Source organism: Pelodiscus sinensis, chromosome 2, assembly GCF_049634645.1.
Source record: "Pelodiscus sinensis isolate JC-2024 chromosome 2, ASM4963464v1, whole genome shotgun sequence".
Taxonomy (NCBI): Eukaryota; Metazoa; Chordata; order Testudines; family Trionychidae; genus Pelodiscus; species Pelodiscus sinensis.
In genome coordinates, this window is record NC_134712.1 from 201,105,924 (window position 1) to 201,129,234 (window position 23,311).

General features: G+C 42.4%; 1 long non-coding RNA gene across 1 annotated transcript in view; it reads left to right on the top strand.

Annotated features, from left to right (window-relative positions):
• Nucleotides 1-23,311, top strand: part of LOC142827324 (uncharacterized) — a 51,297-nt gene that overhangs the window by 15,269 nt on the left and 12,717 nt on the right. The window lies entirely within an intron of this gene.

Consider the following 23,311-nt stretch of genomic DNA (forward strand, 5'->3'; position numbering starts at 1 on the left):
TATGGACACTCATTCCAACAGTGTAGAGAATGAATAAGTTTTCAGTCTACCCAGAGACAAAATTAAATAGAAATTTAACACTTAAAACAAGACGTCCACTAAAAATATATTTGGATGCATTGGAATGTAACTGGGACCTCCCTTTCTGGCCTAGCCTCACATTAAATCTCCACTCTGTTCTCCTGAAAATGGGTCCTGAAAACATATTTCTTCCATGAAGCCTAAAATCCTAGTTGTTTTGCTAATCTGGCCTGCTTCCTCTGGTCAGGGGCTTATTAGTTCTTGGACATGCATCCACAGATGGGGTGGAAACACACAAAGTAGTCTCTTTCTCTCTCTTGACCTCCCTCCTGCATCCTGCCCAAGGGCCCATAGCAATAATAGGGATTGGGAGTAGGGACTGCCTGTCCTCTCCTTTCCTCCAAGTCATATGGAAAGGGGAAGAAGGTATCACTCTACCCATCCCCCATCCACCTTAGCACTGGCCAACAGAGGAAGGCCAGTTCTCTGGGAGAAGAAATCTGTGATAGTCCCAGAAGTGGTGCTTTCTGTAATTCCCTCTCAGTGCTCCCCAAAGGATGGCATAGCTCTGCCCCACCCCCACAGGGAATTGTCAAAATGGCACACTCTTGTCCTATGCCTGGGCTAAGTGCCACTGCATTCAGTGGGATTTATAGTTATGCACCTGGGAAAGTCTTTGTAGGTTTAAGGCGTTAGGGTGTAAACTCCTGGGGTGGGGAACCCTTGTCTCTGATTTGTTTTGCACACTGAAGAGCACAGTGTCAGGCACTTAACTAATAATAATGTTTGGGTAAAAAACAAAATATATTTTATTAAAAAGCAGCCGTAAACATGCTTGTTATTTGAAACAGGCCTGTAAAATATGCAATATTATTTTGCTGCCGCAGTGCAATGGATTTCATAGACACCTTTAGTAAATCCGTATGGTATGTTATGGAATGTCTAAAGATGTCAAAATATTTATTATTTAAGATGAAACTCTATTGAAAGAAAACACAGGACTCTAGACAAAGACAATTTTCCAGTAGCCATAGGAAAAATCCATCCTTATGTTTACAAATAATATCTCAAAACTATGCTATGCCTATTGATGTGCGGACACCATAGCCACTCGGTGCCAATGGACAAAGGGTTCACTGTTTTTTACAAATAACTTCTGTCTCAGTCCTGGCAAACTCACTGTATCCAATACAGCACTCTCATGATATATGCCATGAGGCGTAACATTTGAGATTTCTACTGAAAGCTTGTAACTCATCGATACACATACGCATTGTGAGGTTTGTGTACAGGTGATATATAACAAATAATGCAAGTATACTGAAAATTATGTTCTTGTGGTCTTGGAGTGAACATGAGTCACCAGGGAATGATGTGTCTCAGTGCTGGTCCATTCAAGCAAGAGGGAGTTGTCTCCCCTCTCTGGCTTGCTGATTATCAGGAGCGGCCCTAGATGAGCTGCTGGCAACTGGCGCCCTAGGTGAAATGCACAATTGGCGCGCGATCGGCGCCACTGCCTCCAAAGCTCTCAACGGCCATTTATCTTGGCGCCCTAAGCAACCGCCTAGTTCGCCTGTATTGACGGGCCGCCACTGCTGATTATGTAATGTATTGCTCAATTTTCTACTTTTGCATCAACCCAGAGAAGTCAAGGGAAAACCATCAAAGATAAACAATAAACATCAAAACCACTTGATGGTGCATATAAGGAAACATTACTGCAGACAGTAGATCACCTAGTCTGGGAAGAAAGAGAAAAGACTGACTCAGTATAGCACAGGATGAAGAAAGAGACTCCTCTGAGAAACGTCTTGCTGAGCAGGGGTGTTTCATGAAAGACTGGATCCTGGTTCTTAGAAGCCAGCCAGCTCTGCAATCAACTGAATTATGGAGCACTAGAAATGGTGACTGTTTGTATGAGTAAGCCCTAGTTTGCATTTTATGATTGTATTTTGTATTAGAACCATTTGTTTCAATCATTCTTTCATTTCTAGTGGAACCTCTATTCTTTATCATTATCATAAGTCCTCACAAGTATGGTGCGTTATATAGGAGCAGTAATTTGAGGTAAAACTGGTAAACTAGGGTACACATAGAGGAATTTTTCAAGGGGACTCAGAGACTGGGGTGCACCTGTTGTTATCCTGGAAGATAATGATAGGTCTGGCAGAGCACAGGAGATTAGGGGCTGAAAGGCTGATAGTGTTAGGAAGGTAGCACCCAGTTACCACAGGCAAGATTCCTTCTTGCTAGAGGCAGGGGTAAGAAGGGAATTCATAGTTCTGCGTACTTGAGATCTATAACAGCAAGGAACTGATTTTTCTTTCTGATTATCATTTTCACTTAAGAACATTTGTGACTGCAGCATACACCCTGTAGTTTTAGAAATGGGAAATCTGAAAAAAAAAACTTTTAAATAGCAGCACTTATTTACTTTATAATCTTCAACGTACTTTACCTAATTAACAACTCTGTGTGGAAGAGACACAGTTTGTATAGCCAATAGCAAAATGAAACTACCTCTGAAGTTAAATGCAGCACACACTCTTTTGTCATCTCTCAGATAAATTGCAGTATTCATAATGGCACTAGTAACCTTAGACAACAGAGATCAATTATCCAAATTCAGCAGTGATATAAGCTGGATGTGTTCCACATCAGATGTAGAATGATCAGAAAACAGGTGTCAGGGGCCAACCAATTTAGACCATCAATTTAAACATGACAGTGCAATGTCTATTTAAATGGCTTGCAAACTTTTGTGCTGGGATGAATTTATGGATGTTTGTTAAAGTAAGGGCTTGCTTTATCTGACACTTTCCCACACAGTTGTTTTTCCTTCTACTCAGCATATTTTGCAATTCTATTCTGCAAATTTTGTAAGTCACCTCGAATATTTTAAATAGAGAGGTAGGGTAAAATATTTTAAATAAATACATAAATATTGATTAAGTGCATGTCATACATCCAGGTCTACTGATGAGGGAGAGGAGGATTGAGGGGTCACTGCCCTGGGGCCCAATGATTCAAAAAGACCCAGGGCTTCTGGCTGTTGCCACAAGGAGCCAAAGCCCCAGGTCCTTCAAATCACCACTGGGTGTTGTGCTCCAGGTGATGCCAAAGGCTGACTGAAAGGCAGGAGGGTGCCCCTTCTGCCTGAGGCCCCGCCCTTTTAGGGAGTGTGGAGCTGAGCTCCCCACAATGTCTAGGGCCTGGAAATTCTGATGGCACTCCTGCATACATCCACCAATTTGCTAATGACTGCAAGCTTGGCTACAACTTTACTTTTTTAACCCATTACACCCTGGGGTGGGGAACCTTTTTAGGGTCAGGGACCACTGACCCACAAAAAATCAGTTGGGGCAGGAGCCAACAGGAGCTGGAGTGCCAGGGCGGGTTCCCCAATCTGGGGGAGGGGATAAAGGAGCCCTTAGCCCCAGGGGTTGGATCAAGGCAATCTGGGGATTCCATCATGCCCCTGGGTCTTAGATTCCCCAGCTCTGCTTTACACTCACCACTGAACCAACACTTCCCGCCAATTAAGTCATTTCTTGGTTTTACACTAAGAATTCCTAGCTGCAATGGTTTGAATTTGGCCAAGGAAGTGAAGAGCACCAAATCTAATCAAGGTAACAGAGGAACTTAGTTAAGAAGAATGTTGTTATCCATTTTGTAATTTAGCTAGGATGCAATAAAAGATTCTCCTACATTTGAAAGAAGTGCTATAGGATATTTAAATGATTTGAAGTGGCCACTACAGTCTTTCACGCGGAAGACACAATAACAGTTTATTTCATGTACATTTTCATCGATACTGGCACTTTATGTTCTTTTACATAAGAAAAAATTAAGGAATGAAATCTTAAGTGCTGCACAGTGCCACTTGTAGCACTTAGTAAAGGAGAAATCTACATTGATAGAAAAGCATCTCTTGTCAATGTATCAGAGGGGTAGCCGTGTTAGTCTGAATCTGCAAAAGCGGTGAGGAGTCCTGTGGCACCTTAGGGTATGTCTACACTACCCCACTAGTTCGAACTAGCGGGGGTAATGTAGTCATCCGCAGTTGCAAATGAAGCCCGGGATTTGAATTTCCCGGGCTTCATTTGCATGAAGCCGGCCGGCGCCATTTTTAAATGCCGGCTAGTTCGAACCCCGTGCCGCGCGGCTACACGCGGCATGGAGTAGCTAATTCGGAGTAGCTTCCTAATCCGAACTAGCTACTCTGTGCCGCGTTTAGCCGCACGGCACGGGGTTCGAACTAGCCGGCATTTAAAAATGGCGCCGGCCGGCTTCATGCAAAAGAAGCCCGGGAAATTCAAATCCCGGGCTTCATTTGCAACTGCGGATGACTACATTACCCCCGCTAGTTCGAACTAGCGGGGTAGTGTAGACATACCTTTATAGACTAACTGAAGTGTTGGAGCATAAGCTTTCGTGGGCAAAGACCCACTTCATCAGATGCATGCATCAGATGCACTTCGTCAGATGCATGCGACATGCATCTGACGAAGTGGGTCTTTGCCCACGAAAGCTTATGCTCCGACACTTCAGTTAGTCTATAAGGTGCCACAGGACTCCTCACTGCTCTTGTCAATGTAGATACTCCACCTCCCCAAGAGGCAGTAGCTATGTCAACAGGATAAAAGCTCCCATCAGCAGAGCTCTGTCTACACCAGGAGTTAGATAGGTATAATTACGTCACTGGATTTTCCACACCCTTGAGTGATGTGGTAATATTGACACAAGTCTGTAATGTGGACCAAGTCTCAGAAGCATAACTGCTAAATGCACTTTGTTTTTAAATTATGTAATGTATCATGGGTAACCATCCCAGGCAGGCACGCAGTCTTTCTTTTGATCCTATGCTTCATATCATATTCATATTTCAAACACCTGCAATTAGTGGATCATTTATGTTCTCTCTCAAGTTACAGTATTTCTGTTGGATTGTAAGACGCTGCCTTGTTTGTGAGAGAGCTTTTATCCAGCCAGCTGTATACATCACACCTCAGCTGTATTGTAGCAATGTAATATAGCTGGGCATGAAAGCTTCAGACACTCCAAGCAGTTCAAAAGGCTGCAGCGCTTGTGTTCAGCAACACAAGCTACTGCAAGAACATCACATTTGTCCTCTGCTCCCCTCTATTGGCTTTTTATAGACTATCAAGTCAAATTCAAGGTCTCAGTCCTTATCTTCAAGGCAGTCCATAGCTTGGGACAGGCTAGGATATCTAAAAGCTTGCCTGATGGTCTATGATGTAGACTGTAGTTGACAATTATAACGGTGTTAGAAAGTTTCTAACCTGACAAAGAAAACACCACAATTTGTATTCAGTTATTTACTCTTTAATATAGTCACCCTTCAAACCAATGCTTTACATGAAGCTTGTCTATGGCTGTCTTGTAGATGTTCTTGTTCTGTATGTCCATAAATCCATGGACTGCTGTGATCACCTCATTATCATCACTGAAACTCTTCCCATGAAGGTTTGGGGAACAGGTAGCCATCTAAGGGCATGTCCACACTAGGAAATAATTTCAAAATAAGTAAAACTGAAATAATTGAAATGGAAATAATAACTCAGGACAGGACACCTGACTGAGACCCACCATCCCCTCACAGAAGCGTATCATCACCCTGTAGAAGCTTTTGGGGGCCAAACAGCTACTACTCCGTTGGGAACCAGGTTGCAGTGGGCCGTGTTCCTGCAAGTAGACAAGGTCACAAACCACATGCTGTGATGGATGGTCATCACTCTGGGAAAAGACAACAGCATCATCGATGGCTTTGCTGCCATGGTCTTCCCCAACTGTGGGGGAGAGAAGCCTATTCTGGTCCCCGACCTTCGTGCCTCAGACTACATCAACAGGAAGGGGCATTTGTCCATGCTGCTGCAGGTCCTCGTTGACCACAAGGGACACTTCACCAACATCAACATTAGCTGGTCGGGGAAGGTGCACAACGTCCACACCTTCCAGAACTCCTGCCCCTGCATTCCCTCGGTGTGCCTTTCCTCCCCATCCCTCCCTTCCGACCTTCTCTCCCCTTCAGAATAAACAAAAAAGCCTTTTTTTAAAATAGACTGTTTATTTGGGATATATACAACAGAGGAGGACTGGGGAAAGAACCTGGCTTGGGGGAAGGAAGAAGCAGACTCAGGGATGGGGTAGGACTGGTGCCTGCCTTGGTCAGCTCTGGAGGCTTCGGCTGCCCGAGAGGTCCCACCGCCCCACATCTGGTGGCCCCGGCAGACCCTGGTGAGGCTAGGAGGAAAGACATGGAACGGGGGAGGTGGCTGGTGGCCTGCTCCATGCACAAGGCCATATGGTCCATCCCTGAGGTGAGGGAGGAGCACATGGCCTTGTGCTGGCATGCCACCTCATCCCAGAAGGTCTTCTGCTGCTCTCCGTCAAGCCAGTGCTCCTCCCAGTCAGCAGCCCACTCCTGGCACTCCTCTTCGTGCCCCAGATGAGGGACTGGAGGCAGGCTATCTGCTCCCTCATTAGGTCTTCCCAGGTGCATTTCCTTCTCCAGATCCCATGGAGTTGGGAAGATGGCATGGGAGGTGATAGATATGCCACACTCGCAGCCGGCCCAGCTGTGAAGAAAAGTTACAAGGGCAGTCATCCCAGGAGACACTGTGTAAAAAGCCCAGCCCTAATCTCTGAGTCAACACAGAAGGTCTCAGTTCAGATGATGGTGATGGGCTTCGAGCAAAGTCATATGTTGCCTTGATATCAGGCACTGTCCTGCAGGGGCACGGATGTCCCAGGGGAGCCTCACTACCCCCATGTCCTGGGGACAAGCAGGCATGGGAAGGTGCTGACCAGGCCAAGAGCCTGCAGGTGGCAGTGGGGAACAGGGCAGCTCGGCTTCCTACTGTGTCCTGGCTGGATTCGACAATGGTGGGGGAGGGAGAAAAGGTGACCAGCCCCCATCCCAAGATGGCACTGAGCTGTTCATAATAGTGACGGTTGTGTGGTGCTGCTCCAGAGCATCTGCCCTGCTCCCTGGTCTTTTTGTAGGCCTGCCGGAGCTCTTTTATTTTCATTCAGATCTGTTCGAGGGTCAGATGTGGCTTTTGTCGGGAAGGCTAGTGGCCATCTGGCCATACATGTCGGCATTGCACGTTCCTGGAGATCCTGGAAGTTGGTCTCCTCACCCCAGACCTCAAAGTCCAGGATCTTCACACCAGTCCAGGCCAGTGCTCTCCTGTGTCCCTGGCAAGTGGCAGCTGAGGGTGCTGTGGGAGTGCTGACAGCCATAGGAGGGCTCAGAGGAAATACTGGGGTCTGCCATGGCTCCGTCAGCTGCTGTGATATGGCACAGGGTTGCCAAACTGGCCACATGCCACAAGCCCTTCTCCAGCAACTTGCTGTTTTAAGCTCCACAAGAAGAGGGGAGCAGTGGAGCTGGTAGGCATGGCCAGAGCAGCTACAAGGGCAGCTGTGAGAGGTCTCGGGAGGTCAATTATTTCAAATTAGCAACAATGGAGCATCCACACTAACTCTATTTTGAAATAACAATTTGGAAATAAGCATTATTCCCTTAGGAAAGCAGGAGTACAGATTTTGAAATAACCAGCCTGTTGTTTCAAAATAACGGGCTAAGCAGTGTGTACACTCAGCGGCTACATCTACATTAGCCCCTTTTCCGAAAGGGGCATGCTAATTTGACAGGTCGTAATAGGGAAATCCGCGGGGGATTTAAATATCCCCCGCGGCATTTAAATAAAAATGTCCGCCGCTTTTTTCCGGCTTTTCTAAAAGCCGGAAAAAAGCGGCGGACATTTTTATTTAAATGCCGCGGGGGATATTTAAATCCCCCGCGGATTTCCCTATTACGACCTGTCAAATTAGCATGCCCATTTCGGAAAAGGGGCCAATGTAGACGTAGCCAGTTTGTTCTTTTGAAATAAGGGGAGTTATTCTGAAATAATTCCCTAGTGTAGACCAGGGCTAAGGGAATTCACCAAATCTTGTGAACAGGCCAGATGAGGAAGCAGTTGAAAGGTCTGGCCACTGCAACCTGTGATGGCTGGGGTGATTAGAATCTCACAGTTCATAAGCATAATACTCTCCACTGATTGTCTTGCCTCTTGAGGATTTGTCAATAATGATCACTACTTTACTGTCCAAACAATATAGTAGCCATGACATTACCAACTGAGGCCATCTTGAATTTCTTGGGAGGTATGAATTTCTGTTTCATACTCTGCTATTTGATCTCAGGATCGAAGTGGTGAACTCATATTGCCTCCTGAGTCACAATACTTCTCATGAATTTCTCTGGACATGCATAAAACCACCTCCAAATTTCCTGGAAATATTAAGTCACATTATTTTCTGATTATCAGTCAACCTTTTGAGCACCCATCTTGCTGACACTTTCCTCCTGCCCAAGTCTTCATTGAGGATGGTGTGCACTGACGTAGAGCTGATGCTCACTGTCTCAGTGAAGTGCCCAGCTGTTGATCTTCTGCCATTCATCACCATCTTATGGATTGCATCAATTTTTTCTTGTGTGCTGGCCTCACTGCTGCCATTAGCTTATCCTCACTGCTGAGTCTCCCTTGCTTAAATTTAGCAGTCTGGTATTTTACCGTGGTATATGTAGGGACATCATTACCCTGTGTTGCCATCATGTCCTCACGGATTTCTTTTCAGGCCAAGGAGGATTTTGATGGCTGCTCTGATTTTATTCTCAATTTTTCAGATCTTTGAGGACTGATTCACTTTGGCAAATCCTCATACAAGTTCTGCACAAATGAAAAAAATGGCTGCTAATGAAGCAGCACATCAAAATATCAGTACTTTGATCTGTTGAATGTGTTGAGTCCTAACATATCATTAAATAGACACTTTCTGAGGGTACGGCTAGACTGGGGTTTTTTTGGGGGATACTGTAGGTATCCAAAAAAACTCTGCTGCGGCTAGAGAATGTGTTTGCTCTTCTGCTTTTTTTTTGCAGGAGAGCAAATGCGCTCTTTCGGAAGCCCTGTATTCCTCGTTCCATGAGAAAGAAGGGGGCTTTTGAAAGAGGGGTATTTTTCTGAAATTTGGCCCAGTCTAGATAGGCCAAATTTTGGAAAAGCCTCTTTCAATAAAAGTATCGGAAAAAGATACACAAAATGCGCTCCACATTTTGTGTATCTTTTTCTGATAGATCCTTGCAGTCTATCCGTACTCTGAATGACATTTGTACTCTCCTCTGGTGTAACAGAGCTCTATAATAAGAATAAAGTCAATCTGTACAGGACACAGAACTTTCGCATGGATAAGTTCAGGAACAATAGAATGAAAGATTAGCACAAACTTCATCACTGTCCACCCCAAGTACAAGGCACATTCCTTTGTCTTATCTTTAACATAAGTACATAGCAACATGTATGTAAAAAAAATCAAAACAAGACACTCCTCTGCACACACTTCTCCCTCTGAGGAGAGGATGAGAGAACAAAAATCACATGACATATAATAGTCACATTACTTAAACTACTGGAAGGTGCTCAAATATAATGGTGGTGAGGCAGTGTAAAATACTATATATACTGCCATAGTCTTACAAGTAAGAGAATTATCCACTTTATTCAACTGACTAATTATGTAAATGTTTACCTTCCTTTATGAATCATACATATTCCAACCTTTGGTACACCATAGCTTCCAATATGACTATAGGCAAAAGGCATTTACTTGCTATGTGATCCAAAACACACACACAATTCCCACGGGCTTCCACAGACAGTCCTTGATTTAAACAAAGAAAGTTTATTTAACCATAGCTTTATGTGATTAACTAAGGGCCCTCCAAATATTCCTTTAGCATGAAAGAAACTACTTATTTGTTTTCTTTTTAACAATGGGATTTCATTGCTGTAAATGCTCCTTATTTCATATATTTTTTAAAAATTGTATAAAAAATTGTATAAAAATTCCTCAGTATTTTGTAACATATTGAGAGTTTTGTTCATTTTGCTTTTTCACATATTTCAAGACCTTGTGTCACTCTTTTTATGTATTTGTTTGTTCTATTTCTCCAAACAATATAAATATGTGTTTTTCACATAGGCACAAGAAGTAGAGGTTTTGCACCCAGCTTCCCCACACCCAAGGGCTGGTTCTGCTGCTGGCCTCCTTTGTTACCCCCCAGGCAGCCCCTCCTGGGTCCCACTGGTTCCACCAGCTTTGCTACCTCTCATGAGGTGTCTGGATAGCAGGTATTCAAACACCATGGCTGTGTCTACATTGGCCCCTATTCCGTAATAGGGATGCTAATGTAGCACTTTGGAATAGGCAAATCCGCGGGGGATTTAAATATCCCCCGCGGCATTTGCATTAACATGGCTGCCGCTTTTTTCCGGCTTGTAGATAAGCCGGAGAAAAGCGCCAGTCTGGACGCGATCCTCCGGAAAATAAGCTCTTTTCCGGAGGATCTCTTATTCCTTGAAAGTAGGAAAGCCGGAAAAAAGCGGCAGCCATGTTAATGCAAATGCCGCGGGGGATATTTAAATCCCCCGCGGATTTGCCTATTCCAAAGTGCTACATTAGCATCCCTATTACGGAATAGGGGCCAATGTAAACACAGCCCATGGCAGCTGCTTTTGCAGAAAAACTTGCCAGATGTCTACACTGGCCGCTTGAATTTCCGCAAGAACACTGACGATATCATGGAAGAAATCAGTGCTTCTTGCGGAAATACTATGCTGCTCCCGTTCGGGCAAAAGTCCTTTTGTGCAAAAGCGCGTCTAGATTGGCATGGACGCTTTTCCGCAAAAATGCTTTTCCGTTAAAAGCATTTGCGGAAAATCATGCCTAACTGTCAGGGTGGTCAAATATTGGAATAAATTGCTAAGGGAGGTGGTGGAATCTCCCTCTCTGGAGATATTTAAGAACAGGTTAGATAGACATCTGTCAGGGATGATGTAGACGGAGCTTGGTCCTGCCTTGAGGGCAGCGGGCTGGACTCAATGACCTTTTGAGGTCCCTTCCAGTCCTATGATTCTATGATTCTATGCCAGTCTAGACGTAGCCCATGTGCTGAAAGGAACTAGAATATGTCTTTAGTTTCCTCAATTCTGTTGAAAATCTTTTAATTTTTTCTTCATTCTTCACATATGATTCAAATAAAGAATTGTTGAATGACAAGCATTAAGTGGACTTTTCAAGAGAAAAATCCTTTTCTATGCATTGAAAGTCCAGTTTTCAAAAACAGCTTATAATTCTGAATACTTTACTTTTACAATACGCTCCAGATAGCTTAGTACCTGATGTTCAGAGAAGCTCAAGCACCGTAGACACCAAGTAAAATAAACTGGATTTCAGACTTAAAAGTTGAGATGAAGTATTCATGCTGCAAATACTTTCTCTTTCTCTCTTTGGGAAAACCGGTGTTAATTCTTAACTAGAGCATCATTACAGCTGCATGTATCCTAGGTTAACACTACTGAGCTTCAGTATATCCTTCTTTAAAGGAATATGATCAAAGTTAGAAAACTTTCAGTGATATTTTGATTAACAATCTAATAATTATGAACAGTTTCCCATTACCATTATCTTTAGTTTTTATACAAGAAGAAACCAAAGATACTCTCTTTTTTTCATTATCACCTTTCATCAGAATGAACACTTTTTTATCTATTAAAGATACCTGAATAATTGTATACCATTTAAGTATAGTGTCATTTATATCTGGATATTATTTTATTTTTCTAACTGCACATGTTTATCATATCAAGTAGATTTTAAAAATATTTCTCTATTGGCTGATGGTATAATATCAGTCTTGTAAAATGATCATGCCAGTGCAGTGTGTAAGTGACAAAAGTGTCTCTACACAGCCTTTGTCTAAAGCTATCAACTACATTATCAGCAGTTCATTTTCTCCTTTTTGTTTGTGGCCTATGCTTGAAATACAGCATTGTGACTCACTGTTATATAAACAGGCTCATAATTTCTTCTCCACTGTATGCCTCCTGTCAAAGAATCCACATGCCAGCACTAATGTGGAAGTGGCATCATTGGGAAAGAATGTGCAGGAAGAATAGCAGTATTTATTCCTTTCACCAGAATATTTTACCTATTTAAAGATCTGAGAGCAGGCAGATGGGAAATGCCTAACAAAAATACAGGCCAAAGGAATGGAGAGAAAGAATAGGTTAGGATAGAACATCTGTGAAAACTTTTTCATGTCAGATATCACACTTGAATAGTTGGCATAAAAATGAAAGTCTCATTATCTCCAGATGATGAGAGGGTTGGATCTGTCTTAAACTATTACAGAAATGCTTTGACTTTAGTAGCGGTAACATAAGATAATGCTGGTAAATGTTTGCTATCATCTGAGTTGATTCAATAGGTTAACCCCTTTATATTCTCTTGCCTCCCCCACCAAGATGTCTTTTTTATACTAGTTTACACATAGTTTTTCAGTGTCATTATATTGTGCAACATAAGAAGATTGATTTTGGTCAGAAAAATTTGGCAATTCTATGTGAATTCCTGAAAACTGAAGTGGGTCATTTTGCCATTAAAATTACAAAGACTGCTAATTTGGTACGTGAAATCTTACTATGAAATAACAAAGAAGATCTAGTTAGGGATTCAATTGTTCCCATTTTTACTGGTTATTTTTATGCCTAGTAAATATACTAAAATAATTTTTCTAGGTTTATCTAAATTGTGATCAAATAAATTTAAGCAAAAAATCAGTTGTTTCACTAGCATTGGAATAAATATAAAATGTTAAAAAAAAATAAAAGCCTTAAAACAATTCTGTTATTTGCACTTTGTTGCCATACAATAAAAAGCCATTGTTGCTGTGTGTGCCATTGGCCATATTGTTGTGTGTGTGACAAATGATGAACTACAGATAGGATAAGCAGGAAGTAGTACCAACTATAATTTACAGTGGACAATCTGAAGAGGACTTGTCTTATTTCAAATATCTTTTACAATCTATCTTGCCCTTCTCCTCCCCCAAATTATTTAATTTCTAACCAAAAATTGGAATCCCTGTATGAAAGCACAATAAGTGAATAAGGGCATGTCTACACAGCAAAGTTATTTCGAAATATCAGCCGTTATTTCGAAATAACTTTCCTAGCATTTACACAAGCCAACTGCTATTTCGAAATTAATTCGAAATAGCAGAAGGCTTATTTTGAAATTGGTAAACCACATTTCACGAGGAATAGCACCAATTTAGAAACTGCTATTTAGAAATAAGCACTGTGTAGATACTTATTTCGAAATAGGGGGCCTCCAGCCCTTCCCAGGGTGCCCTGCTGGCTGCCCTGGCCAAAAGGTAACTTCTGACCTGATGCCCTGTCGGAACCAGTTCCGGCTGGCGTTAAATGCAATTCAGCGTCCAATCAGTGTGGACGCACTATTTCGAAATAGCAAAAAGGTATTTCGAAATGCATTTTATATGTAGATGCGTTATTTTTAAATAAGGTTATTTCAAAATAACTATTTCGAAATTAGATATTTCAAAATAATGCTTAAGTGTAGACATACCCCAAGTGAACCTTTCAAATTGGAATTAAAAAAAACCAACAGATTTTATAATAGTTGCTAAAATCATGTGTATAAACTTGCTCCCAGTCTGAACATCAGCAAAAGGAAAGATCAAAGGATCAAATGATATCTAGGACGTGGTGATAAGAAGCCCTGGCCACTAAATATATTTTTTGTTTCTTTTTATGCTCTTCTTGCCCAGAATTATTCCTTAAAAGCAAGAATCCATATTTTAAAAATGTCAGGCCTAATTCAAAATTATTATTATTCTTGCTCCATGGGAAAAACTATGTTGCTATGGAGATGGATTGTAGCAAAGGCAAAATATAGATACAGATAGTTTCCCTGGAGGAACTTAACTCATGATATAAGTTAACTACATGAATACCATAAGCTATGTCCAGACATGTCTTGTTTTGGAGAATTCCTGCCTCAAAGATACAATAAAATACCCATGATCTTCCACTATGAGTGGGAACTGCTTTATGAACAAGATTAAACACCTGCAGCAAAAATCAGAGATTAGAACTTTGTTAAGGTAAACAGAAATCTCTATATAGTGGCGCTATTTCGGGATAATGTCCATTATCCCTAAATAGCATTGTGCACATTTTAACAGCACACCTGTTGTTTTGAAATACATTTGAAATAACGGGCGGCTTATTCTGGCTTCTTGTAAGCCTTGTTGCATGAGGACAAAGAAAGACGCTGAAATAGCAATTTATTTGGAAATAAGTGCTGTGTAGACAGCACCAAATTTCGAAATAAGCTATTTGAAATAAACTATGTAATTAGACGTATCCTTGGAGACGTAACTCTCTCCTTGGTCACAGTAAGACTGGCTAGACCCAGACAACTGCCCAGAGTCACACTCACCACCCCCCCCTTGCCAATCTCCTTGTTAGTTACAGGTAACACAGAAGAGTTACATTCATACATGTGTAGGGGTTGGGTTAACCTAATTAAATATATCTGCCATGTCAAATCAAACCAAATACCAACACAGTTAAACATTATACTCCCAAGAAGACACAATTTCTGCTGTTCTTCACATTTTTTTATCTGGAGTTCAAGTCTGAAAGTTCTTTCCTCAGCTTGCCTGGCTTTTCTCTTTAATTCAGCAGCTTCTCTCTCCAATTCAGCCATCCTTTCTGCAGCGTCTCTGTCCGCCTTAGTCATTCTCTGCTCGATTAGCAGATGTAACTCTTCAATTTCTTGTTTATATTTAAGTTGCTTTTTCCTCACTGGAACCTGCAAGCTCATTTCTTCTGCAGCATCTGTAGCCACTAATAGGCTGTGTCTACATTGGCATGATTTTGCGCAAAAGCACCTGCTTTTGCGCAAAAACATGCTGCCTGTCTACACTAGCGGGGAGTTCTTGCACAAGAACACTGACGTTCTAACGTGTGAAATCAGTGCTTCTTGCGCAAGAACTATGATGCTCCCACTCAGGAATAAGCCCTCTTGTGCAAATGTTCTTGCACAAGAAGCCAGTGTAGACAGGCAACATGAATTTCTTGTGCAAGAGAGCAACTACACTGGCATGGATGCTTTTGCACAAAAGCACATGCCAGTGTAGATGCTCTCTTGCGCAAATACTTTAACACAAAAAATCTTGTGTTAAAAGTATTTGCGCAAAATCTTGCCAATGTAGACGTAGCCATAGAGATCTCAGTTCCTGATCAGAAGTTTTCTTTGTAAAGGTGATTCCTTTTCTAGAGAACAAATTTTCCAGCGACCTTTTGCATATCGTTGCTGACCCATTGTAGCTGCACTTTATCCAACAAAACTCTCAATCCCAAAATTCAAATTTAGAATCGCGTGAGGTCCTGATCCAAAACTCAATTGACCTGGTTCTGTATATCCTGCCAACTATGCCATTGTAATATACCAAGGTGGTCTGGGAGCACCGCTTAGAGGGTCAAATCAGGGTGAATTACTTAAACAAAGATGGACAAAGAAAAAGATGGAGGTATCCCCAGGATCCTTTTCTAAGCTTGCTCATGCAGAGGGAAATCCACTGTTCTCTTGAGTAATGGTAGCTCCCAAAATGGAGCTGATCACATGATCAACTAACTGTCACACTTTAGGCAAATAGCCATAGTGTGCCTGCTTGTCTACATGTTCCCAGTCAAATTCCTCAGGTGTTTATTGTCAATAATTAAGAACCATTGTCCATTCTGCATTGCTATTCAGCATAGCTAGTTACTGAACAACTACTCCTTACAATAGGTGATTGATGCCTATTGCTGTCTCCCAACCAGAAAACATTTAAAATATAAGTACATGACATTACATACAAAAATCATACAAGTATAAGAATAGCATAGACAGAATCAGCTAAGAATAAGCTTTCTTTAGACATGTTACATAGCCCACTCAGCACAGAATTCGGGGCAAACACATGACAGTGGGTGAAACAGTGGTCTGCATTTTTCTACTAAAATCCAATAACGTGACATAGGTCCATCAATGTCTATTAGCTGCATGGGGACACAATTCCATCCCTAAACCTTCAACTGCCAAAATCTGAACTGTATGCCAGGAGATGGATCACTGAAAATTGCCCTGGGTATGTCTACACTATGAAGTTAATTTGAACTAACAACTGTTAGTTCGAATTAACTTTCATAGGTGCTACACATACAAACTGCTAGTTTGAACATAATTCGAACTATGTAAACCTCATTCTACGAGGACTAACGCCCAGTTCGAATTAAGAAGTTCGAATTAAGGGCTGTGTAGCCCCTTAATTCGAACTAGTGGGAGGCTAGCCCTTCCCAGCTTGCTCTGGTGGCCACTCTGGGCCAAACCAGGGAAACTCTTCTGCCCCCCTCTCAGCCCCGGACCCCTTAAAGGGGCACGGTCTGGCTACAGTGCTTGTGCCAGGTGCAAGCCTACCAGCACCCAGCCAGCAGACCCTGCACTTGGCACGGCATGAGCCATCCACCCGCTGCCACCCAGCCCTCCGCCTCTTCCCGGAACCAGGCTGGCGGCTCCCAGGAGCCTGCCCGGAGCCGCGAGAGGCGGGCGTCGGCCTGGTCTAGTGCAGAGATCGTGGACCTCATCCAGATTTGGGGGGAGGCCTCCAACATCCACGACCTCCACACTAGGCACAGGAAAGTGGCCGTCTAGGGTAGGATAGCTGCCAGCCTGGCCACCAAGGGCCACATGCAAACCCAGGATCAGGTTGGCATGAAAATCAAGGTGGTCCAGTGAGACCCCTGACCCTGAGCTTAGAACATAAGAACATAAGAATGGCCAAACTGGGTCAGACCAAAGGTCCATCTAGCTCAGTAGCCTGTCTGCCAACAGCAGCCAACACCAGCTACCCCGGAGGGGATGGACCAAAGACAATGACCAAGTCATTTGTCTTGTGCCATCCATCTCCAGCCTTCCACAAACAGAGGCCAGGGACACCGTTCCTACCCCCTGGCTAATAGCACTACATGGACCGAACCTCCATGAATTTATCTAACTTCTCTTTAAACTCTGTTATAGTTCTAGCCTTCACAGCCTCCTGTGGCAAGGAGTTCCACAGGTTGACTATGTGCTTTGTGAAGAACTTTTGCTTATTAGTTTGAAGCCTGCTATCCATTCATTTCATTTGGTGTCCTCTAGTCCTTCTATTATGGGAACTAATGAAGAACTTTTCTTTATGTACCCTCTCCACACTACTGATGATTTTATAGACCTCTATCATATCCCCCCTCAGTCTCCTCTTTTCTAAACTGAAAAGTCCCAGTCTTTTTAGCCTCTCTTCATATGGACCTGTTTCAAACCCCTGATCATTTTAGTTGCCCTTTTTGGAACACTTTCCAAGGCCAAAACATCTCTTTTGAGGTGAGGAAACTACATCTGTACACAGTACTGAAGATATGGCGTACCATAGTTTGATACTTCCCATCCTCCTTCTTCCCATGGCTTCCCCCTTCCAGCTCCCTCCTCCCAGGTTTCCCCTTCCCCTCTTCTACCCCTCTTCTACCCCCTCTGTCTACTCTCCCACCTCCTTTTCCCAGTCTCCCCAGAGGTTAATCCCCCCCACCCCAGTTTTGTTCAATAAAGAGAGTTTCTATTTTTGAACACACGGGTCCTTTATTTTTTACATCAGGAAGGGGGACTAGGGAGGGGTAAGTGGAAGGAGGTGAGGGAGGAATGGGGTACGAGTCCCCGATGAGGAGGACTGGGGTGGCTCTGTGGCCTCCTCGGGGTGGAAAGCTCTCCTGCAGTCCCCCGATTGATCTCCCGGATGGCAGCCTGCGGCAAGTGCAGCCGGGCTGATGGCTGAGTGCTGTGATGTGCCGAGTGTGGGCACTCAGGGCACTCCAAGACAGGACTTCTTTGCTGTCCCTCATAGAGGTAGACAAGCAAGCGGGGAACCTTGAGAACTGTCTGTCCGAGGTGGGGGTCGGGTCCTTTTAAGCACAGCCCTCGGCTAGCCTGAGACAGCAGCTCCACGCAGTAAGTCCTGACCTGATGCCCTACCAGCACCTGTTCTGGCCAGCCTTAACTTCGGTTCAGGGTTCACTCAATGTGGACATGCTAGTTCGAATTAGCAAAATGCTAATTCGAATTAGTTTTTAGGTCTAGATGCACTAGTTCGAATTAACGTAGTTCGAATTAACTAATTCGAATTAAGTTAGTTCGAATTAGTGCTGTAGTGTAGATATACCCCCTGTTACGTCCATTCGCTCTGAAGCATCTGGGATTGGCTACTGACAGAGGCAGGAATGTGGGCTATATGGACAATTGGTCTGACCTGGTATGACAATTGTTACGTTTTCTCTTTCTCTGTATACACTGTCATCTTTTTATCCTCAGTTTAATTCCTAGAACTCTTCCATTTCTTTTCTGTGTGATTTCTTTCCCCTTATTGTGCTTCCTTTCTTCCTCCCCTTTTTCTCTTTGTTGTCTTCAAACAGCTTTTGAGTGTGTTACTAATGGTCTTAAATTTCTGCATTTTCTTTTGCTACAGGTTTCCTCCACAGTTGCTAACTTTTAATTTTGCCCCTTCCACACAACTGTCAAATGAATGCTCTCCTCTATATTACTGCCCCTCTTTTTCCCTTTATAGTTATTCACCACATGTTGGAACCTTTGGCATCTGTAGCATTTCAGAACAGGACAGATAAATGGCATAATCCAGAAACTCTGATTCCCTATTGTCAGGGCTTGACAAACGGTGGCGAAACCTACTCGCCAGCCACCGGTGAACAGGGCGACCGGCTGAAATTGACTCACCACGGGCGAGTAGATTCAGTGATTTGTCGAGCTGTGCCTATTGTCACTCTTTCTGGCAGAGGCCCTCTTTTATATGTAACTTAAACTGCTGTTGAAGGGTTGCTTTACCTCCCCTCCTGCTGATTTAAATACTTGACATCAATCACCTTATTATTATGAATACCTTCTTATTGTATCTTCAATCATAGCAATCAGAATACCATACACTCCCCTCTAGTTGCGATCAGAAATTTGAGCTACTGACAACTTACTTTCAGTCTTCCTAAATCTTCAACCTTAAGTTGTTTCCCCACTTGTTCTTTGCTTTTACATTCCTCTAATAACTCACCCCATGTAGTTTTTAGCTCTGACTATATCCTCATACCTTTTCTGAATCCAGTCTGCTCCTCTCAGGGGGTTAATATCCCCTGTCAGTGAATTTTCATATAGGAAGGATTTTCCTCATTCTTTGCTACTCCTTCTGGATCAGGAGAGCCATCCTTTTCTTTTTTTCTAACCTTTAAGCATGCCAGCACCTTCTAGGTTTTTTTAAACTAGCTTCAGTATCATTCATTAAATCTTCCATTTCTGTTTGTTCTCTTTCTTTGTGTTATGGAGCAGCTCATTCCTCAGACCAATTACCTCTTCCTCCAGAGCCTGGAACCTGGCTGTCAGAAGTCTCCTTTTGAGCAGACTTTCCTATGTTTTCTAAAGTGGTTACTGGATCGGTGATGCAGACAGACCAGCTCAGACCAGGGGAACAGAACACTGACCACTGTTCTCCATTATTGATCAATGGGAGCTGCAGGAGTGGTGTCTGCTGGCAAGACCAGCATGTGGAGAACCCCGGCTCTGACCTTCTCAGGGGGCTGCAGGGACATGCCAGCCACCTCCAGGAGCACAGCTAACCCTAGGGATAATTACTCCAGACATGACAGGTTGAATGGGCCAATACATACATCTAAAAAGAGATGTTGACTACATTGTTTTTGCCTGTCTATATCCTGTACATAATTAGCCTCAGATTGAAATGTGTGTTAGTGTTTAAATATGAGTTATGTTTACCTATTGGAGACTGGAGTCTTGGAAATGTAAATGAAAGAACATGTTGACTTTGAAGCAAAGGTTGTACTGTGTTCAACAATGGGAAATCTATCGATCCATGCAGTGATAAAAATGCTTGATAGACTATCTTCAGATGTAAGAATGAACCCTGAGAGCAATTCTGAATCTCTAGTCTATTTGGATGCTGTCAGGCAATTTTCTCCTAGACAGGGATCTCCACAGTCATTTAAGACAACCCTGAACAGCTTATGGGAAATTAGCAGGTACCACATCACTGCTATCATGGGGTATGTCTACACTACCCTCCTAGTTTGAACTAGGAGGGTAATGTAGGCAACCCGCACTTGCAAATGAAGCCTGGGATTTGAATTTCCCGGGCTTCATTTGCATAAGCTGGGTGCCGCCATTTTTAAATCCCGGCTCGTTCTAACCCCGTGCCGCGCGGCTACACGCGGCACGGACCAGGTAGTTTGGACTAGGCTTCCTAGTCTGAACTACCGTTACTCCTCGTGGAATGCATTTACCCTCTGAAAACTGGTAGCAAACATGACCCTATTAAACTTTTATCAAGAAGAATGTCCACACAACATAGCAGACACATAGGAAGGCAAAAGAAGATAATAGAATTCATCAGGCATAAACAATATATTAAAAATGATTAAGTCCTCAGTCACGTTGAATTACTATATTCAGAGTAAAACCATATTAGTGTTAGACAGAGACAGTCAGGCCAGATGCTCACTTCTTAATTCTGCACAAACAAAGCCACATTGCCAAATATTTTGGAATGGGCATGTCAGTTTTGTGTGTCCACATCATAAATTTGTAGTGACACTAAATTGTAGCAAATAAAATAAAGGAACATATTTGGGGATTTCCATTTTACATCCAATTCTCCTTCCTTATATAAGACAGACATTGAGTACCATTTGTCTAATTTGAAAGGAGAGATGAGAATAAATAAAATAAACATTCAAAAGAGAAAGCAAATGCTAGGCCATATTCACCATTTTACAGAACTTGCCTTCCCCGGGATAGACATAAAGCACGAACCCCAGTTTTAGAAAATCCTTTTAAAAATAACAGGTGATAACTTAGTGAAATATTTCCCACACTTAAAGAACAATGAAACAATTATTTGGATTTAACAATGAAAGCCAGTTGGCAGAGTCTGGTCTCCACCATGTCCATTTTTCAATCTCATCTAAAATAGGACCTGTAAAGGGAATACATAATAGTACCTGTAGGAATTTTCCTGGTCCTGGAACAATGCTGGAATAGTGACTATGCTTCTATTCCACTTCTTTCTGTCCCCAGTGTAGAGACTTCTGGGAACACAGAGCTCCCCCACCTATTCTGTGCTGCACAGCAGTCCTTGTGGGGTTACTTCATGACTGCGTAAATCAGAGTAGCCCTTATCAGAGGGGGTAATTTCACCACTAGGGCACTCTAACTTCAAGTTACTTTTACCTCCTCATGCTCATCTTTTTCTTCTTGTACTTGGCTACTCTATTCCAGTTCCTAAGAAGTTCAGCAAAATATCTTACTCAGTATGTGGGAAACTGAATAGGAGTTAATTGGAATGACTGATATAAAAAGCTTCAGAGGGGTAGCAGAGTTAGTCTGTAACTGGGAAAACTTAAAAAACAACGATTAGTCTAGTAGCACCTTAAAGACATGTTTTGTTAGTCTTTAAGATGCTGCTAGACTATTTGTGATATAAAAAGATTGCTTTATACCCAGAGGTAGGAGAAGGGTCTGTAATATATCAACAATTAAAAAACAACCATTGTGGGCTACCAAAAATGGAAAGTCCGATGTTTTTCAGACTACGTATGCTATAAATAAAAAAACTATGAAAGGTCTAACCACAGAAAATAGAATATGACAAGGCATACAGTACTATAGTTACCTGATTACGGAAGTGATTGAAAAGGATGCAGTCATATCTAGAAGGACAAGAAATTCTAAACTGATGCAAATGTCTGACAGAATGGAAACCCGTTACAGAGTAGCTTTGAAAGAGGAAGTGACAGCTTGTTGATATATGCTAATTATTAGAACTGGCTAAGAATTTTCCACCAAAATGTTATTTCTGAAGAAAATGTGGATTTCCCCAAATCAACATTTTCTAAGAGTCAATTTTATTTTTGCTAAAATGTCTACATTATCTGTTGAGAGAAATCCAAATCAAATATTTCATTTATGGGGATTGGTTGCTTGGATTGAAACATTTCAGTTTGTTAAATATTGAAAGTTTAGTTTGGGTCAGTTTGACATTAATCTGTGTCCACCTGAGTTCTTGTGATACTTCATAGGAACAGTAATATAGGTAATTCATGCCTCTGTTCTCGCCCATGACATACCATGAACTCTTTTCTAGTTGAACTGCCATTATACATCATGGAAAACCTGTGGGTGTGGTGCATGATGGGAGATATTGTAGTCTTGACAATTAATCTGCCCTAAGGAGGAGAATGGAAGCTTGAAGAATTCGAACTACAGTTCCCATGAGGCCCTATAGCAGGTCAGAGGACTCCTGTATTAATGTCAAACTGACGCATATGGAATAAATTGTAAAACATGTCAAGAATGCTAAAAAAAGTTGGAAACATTTTATTCTGACATTTTTCTAACAAATCAAATATTTTTTCATTTAAGATTTTTTTAATATTTCAAATTTTTGTCTCAACTGAAAAAACTTCAAATGTCAAAATATCAGAATTTTCTGGGGGATGGAAATTCTGATTTTTTATCAGGTTTACTAATCATTAACATGACACCATATGCCCAATTTTCCTCTTACTGATACCATGTCAAATCAGGAGTTGGTCCACAAAGCTCTGAAGAGAATTATACTATTGTAAAACTTGTATAACAGAGGGTATGTCTACACTACCCCGCTAGTTCGAACTAGCGGGGGTAATGTAGTCATCCGCAGTTGCAAATGAAGCCCGGGATTTGAATTTCCCGGGCTTCATTTGCATGAAGCCGGCCGGCGCCATTTTTAAATGCCGGCTAGTTCGTGGCTACACGCGGCACGGAGTAGCTAGTTCGGATTAGGCTTCTAATCCGAACTAGCTGTACTTCTCGTGGAACAGGTATAGGAAGCCTAATCCCAACTAGCTACTCCGTGCCGCGTGTAGCCACGCGGCACGGGGTTCGAACTAGCCGGCATTTAAAAATGGCGCCAGCCGGCTTCATGCAAATGAAGCCCGGGAAATTCAAATCCCGGGCTTCATTTGCAACTGCGGATGACTACATTACCCCCGCTAGTTCGAACTAGCGGGGTAGTGTAGACATACCCAGAGATAGGAGCCCATGGTACTAACAGTGTGTCTTTGATGCTTTTGAAAATACATACATCTTAGGCTTCCAAATATTTAAAAATGTCACAAACATTTACAAACCTAGTGAGAGAAGTTGATATCTGGTAGTAGATTAATCAAGAGAGCTAGGATAAAGTATAGCAAATTGTATAGGAAGG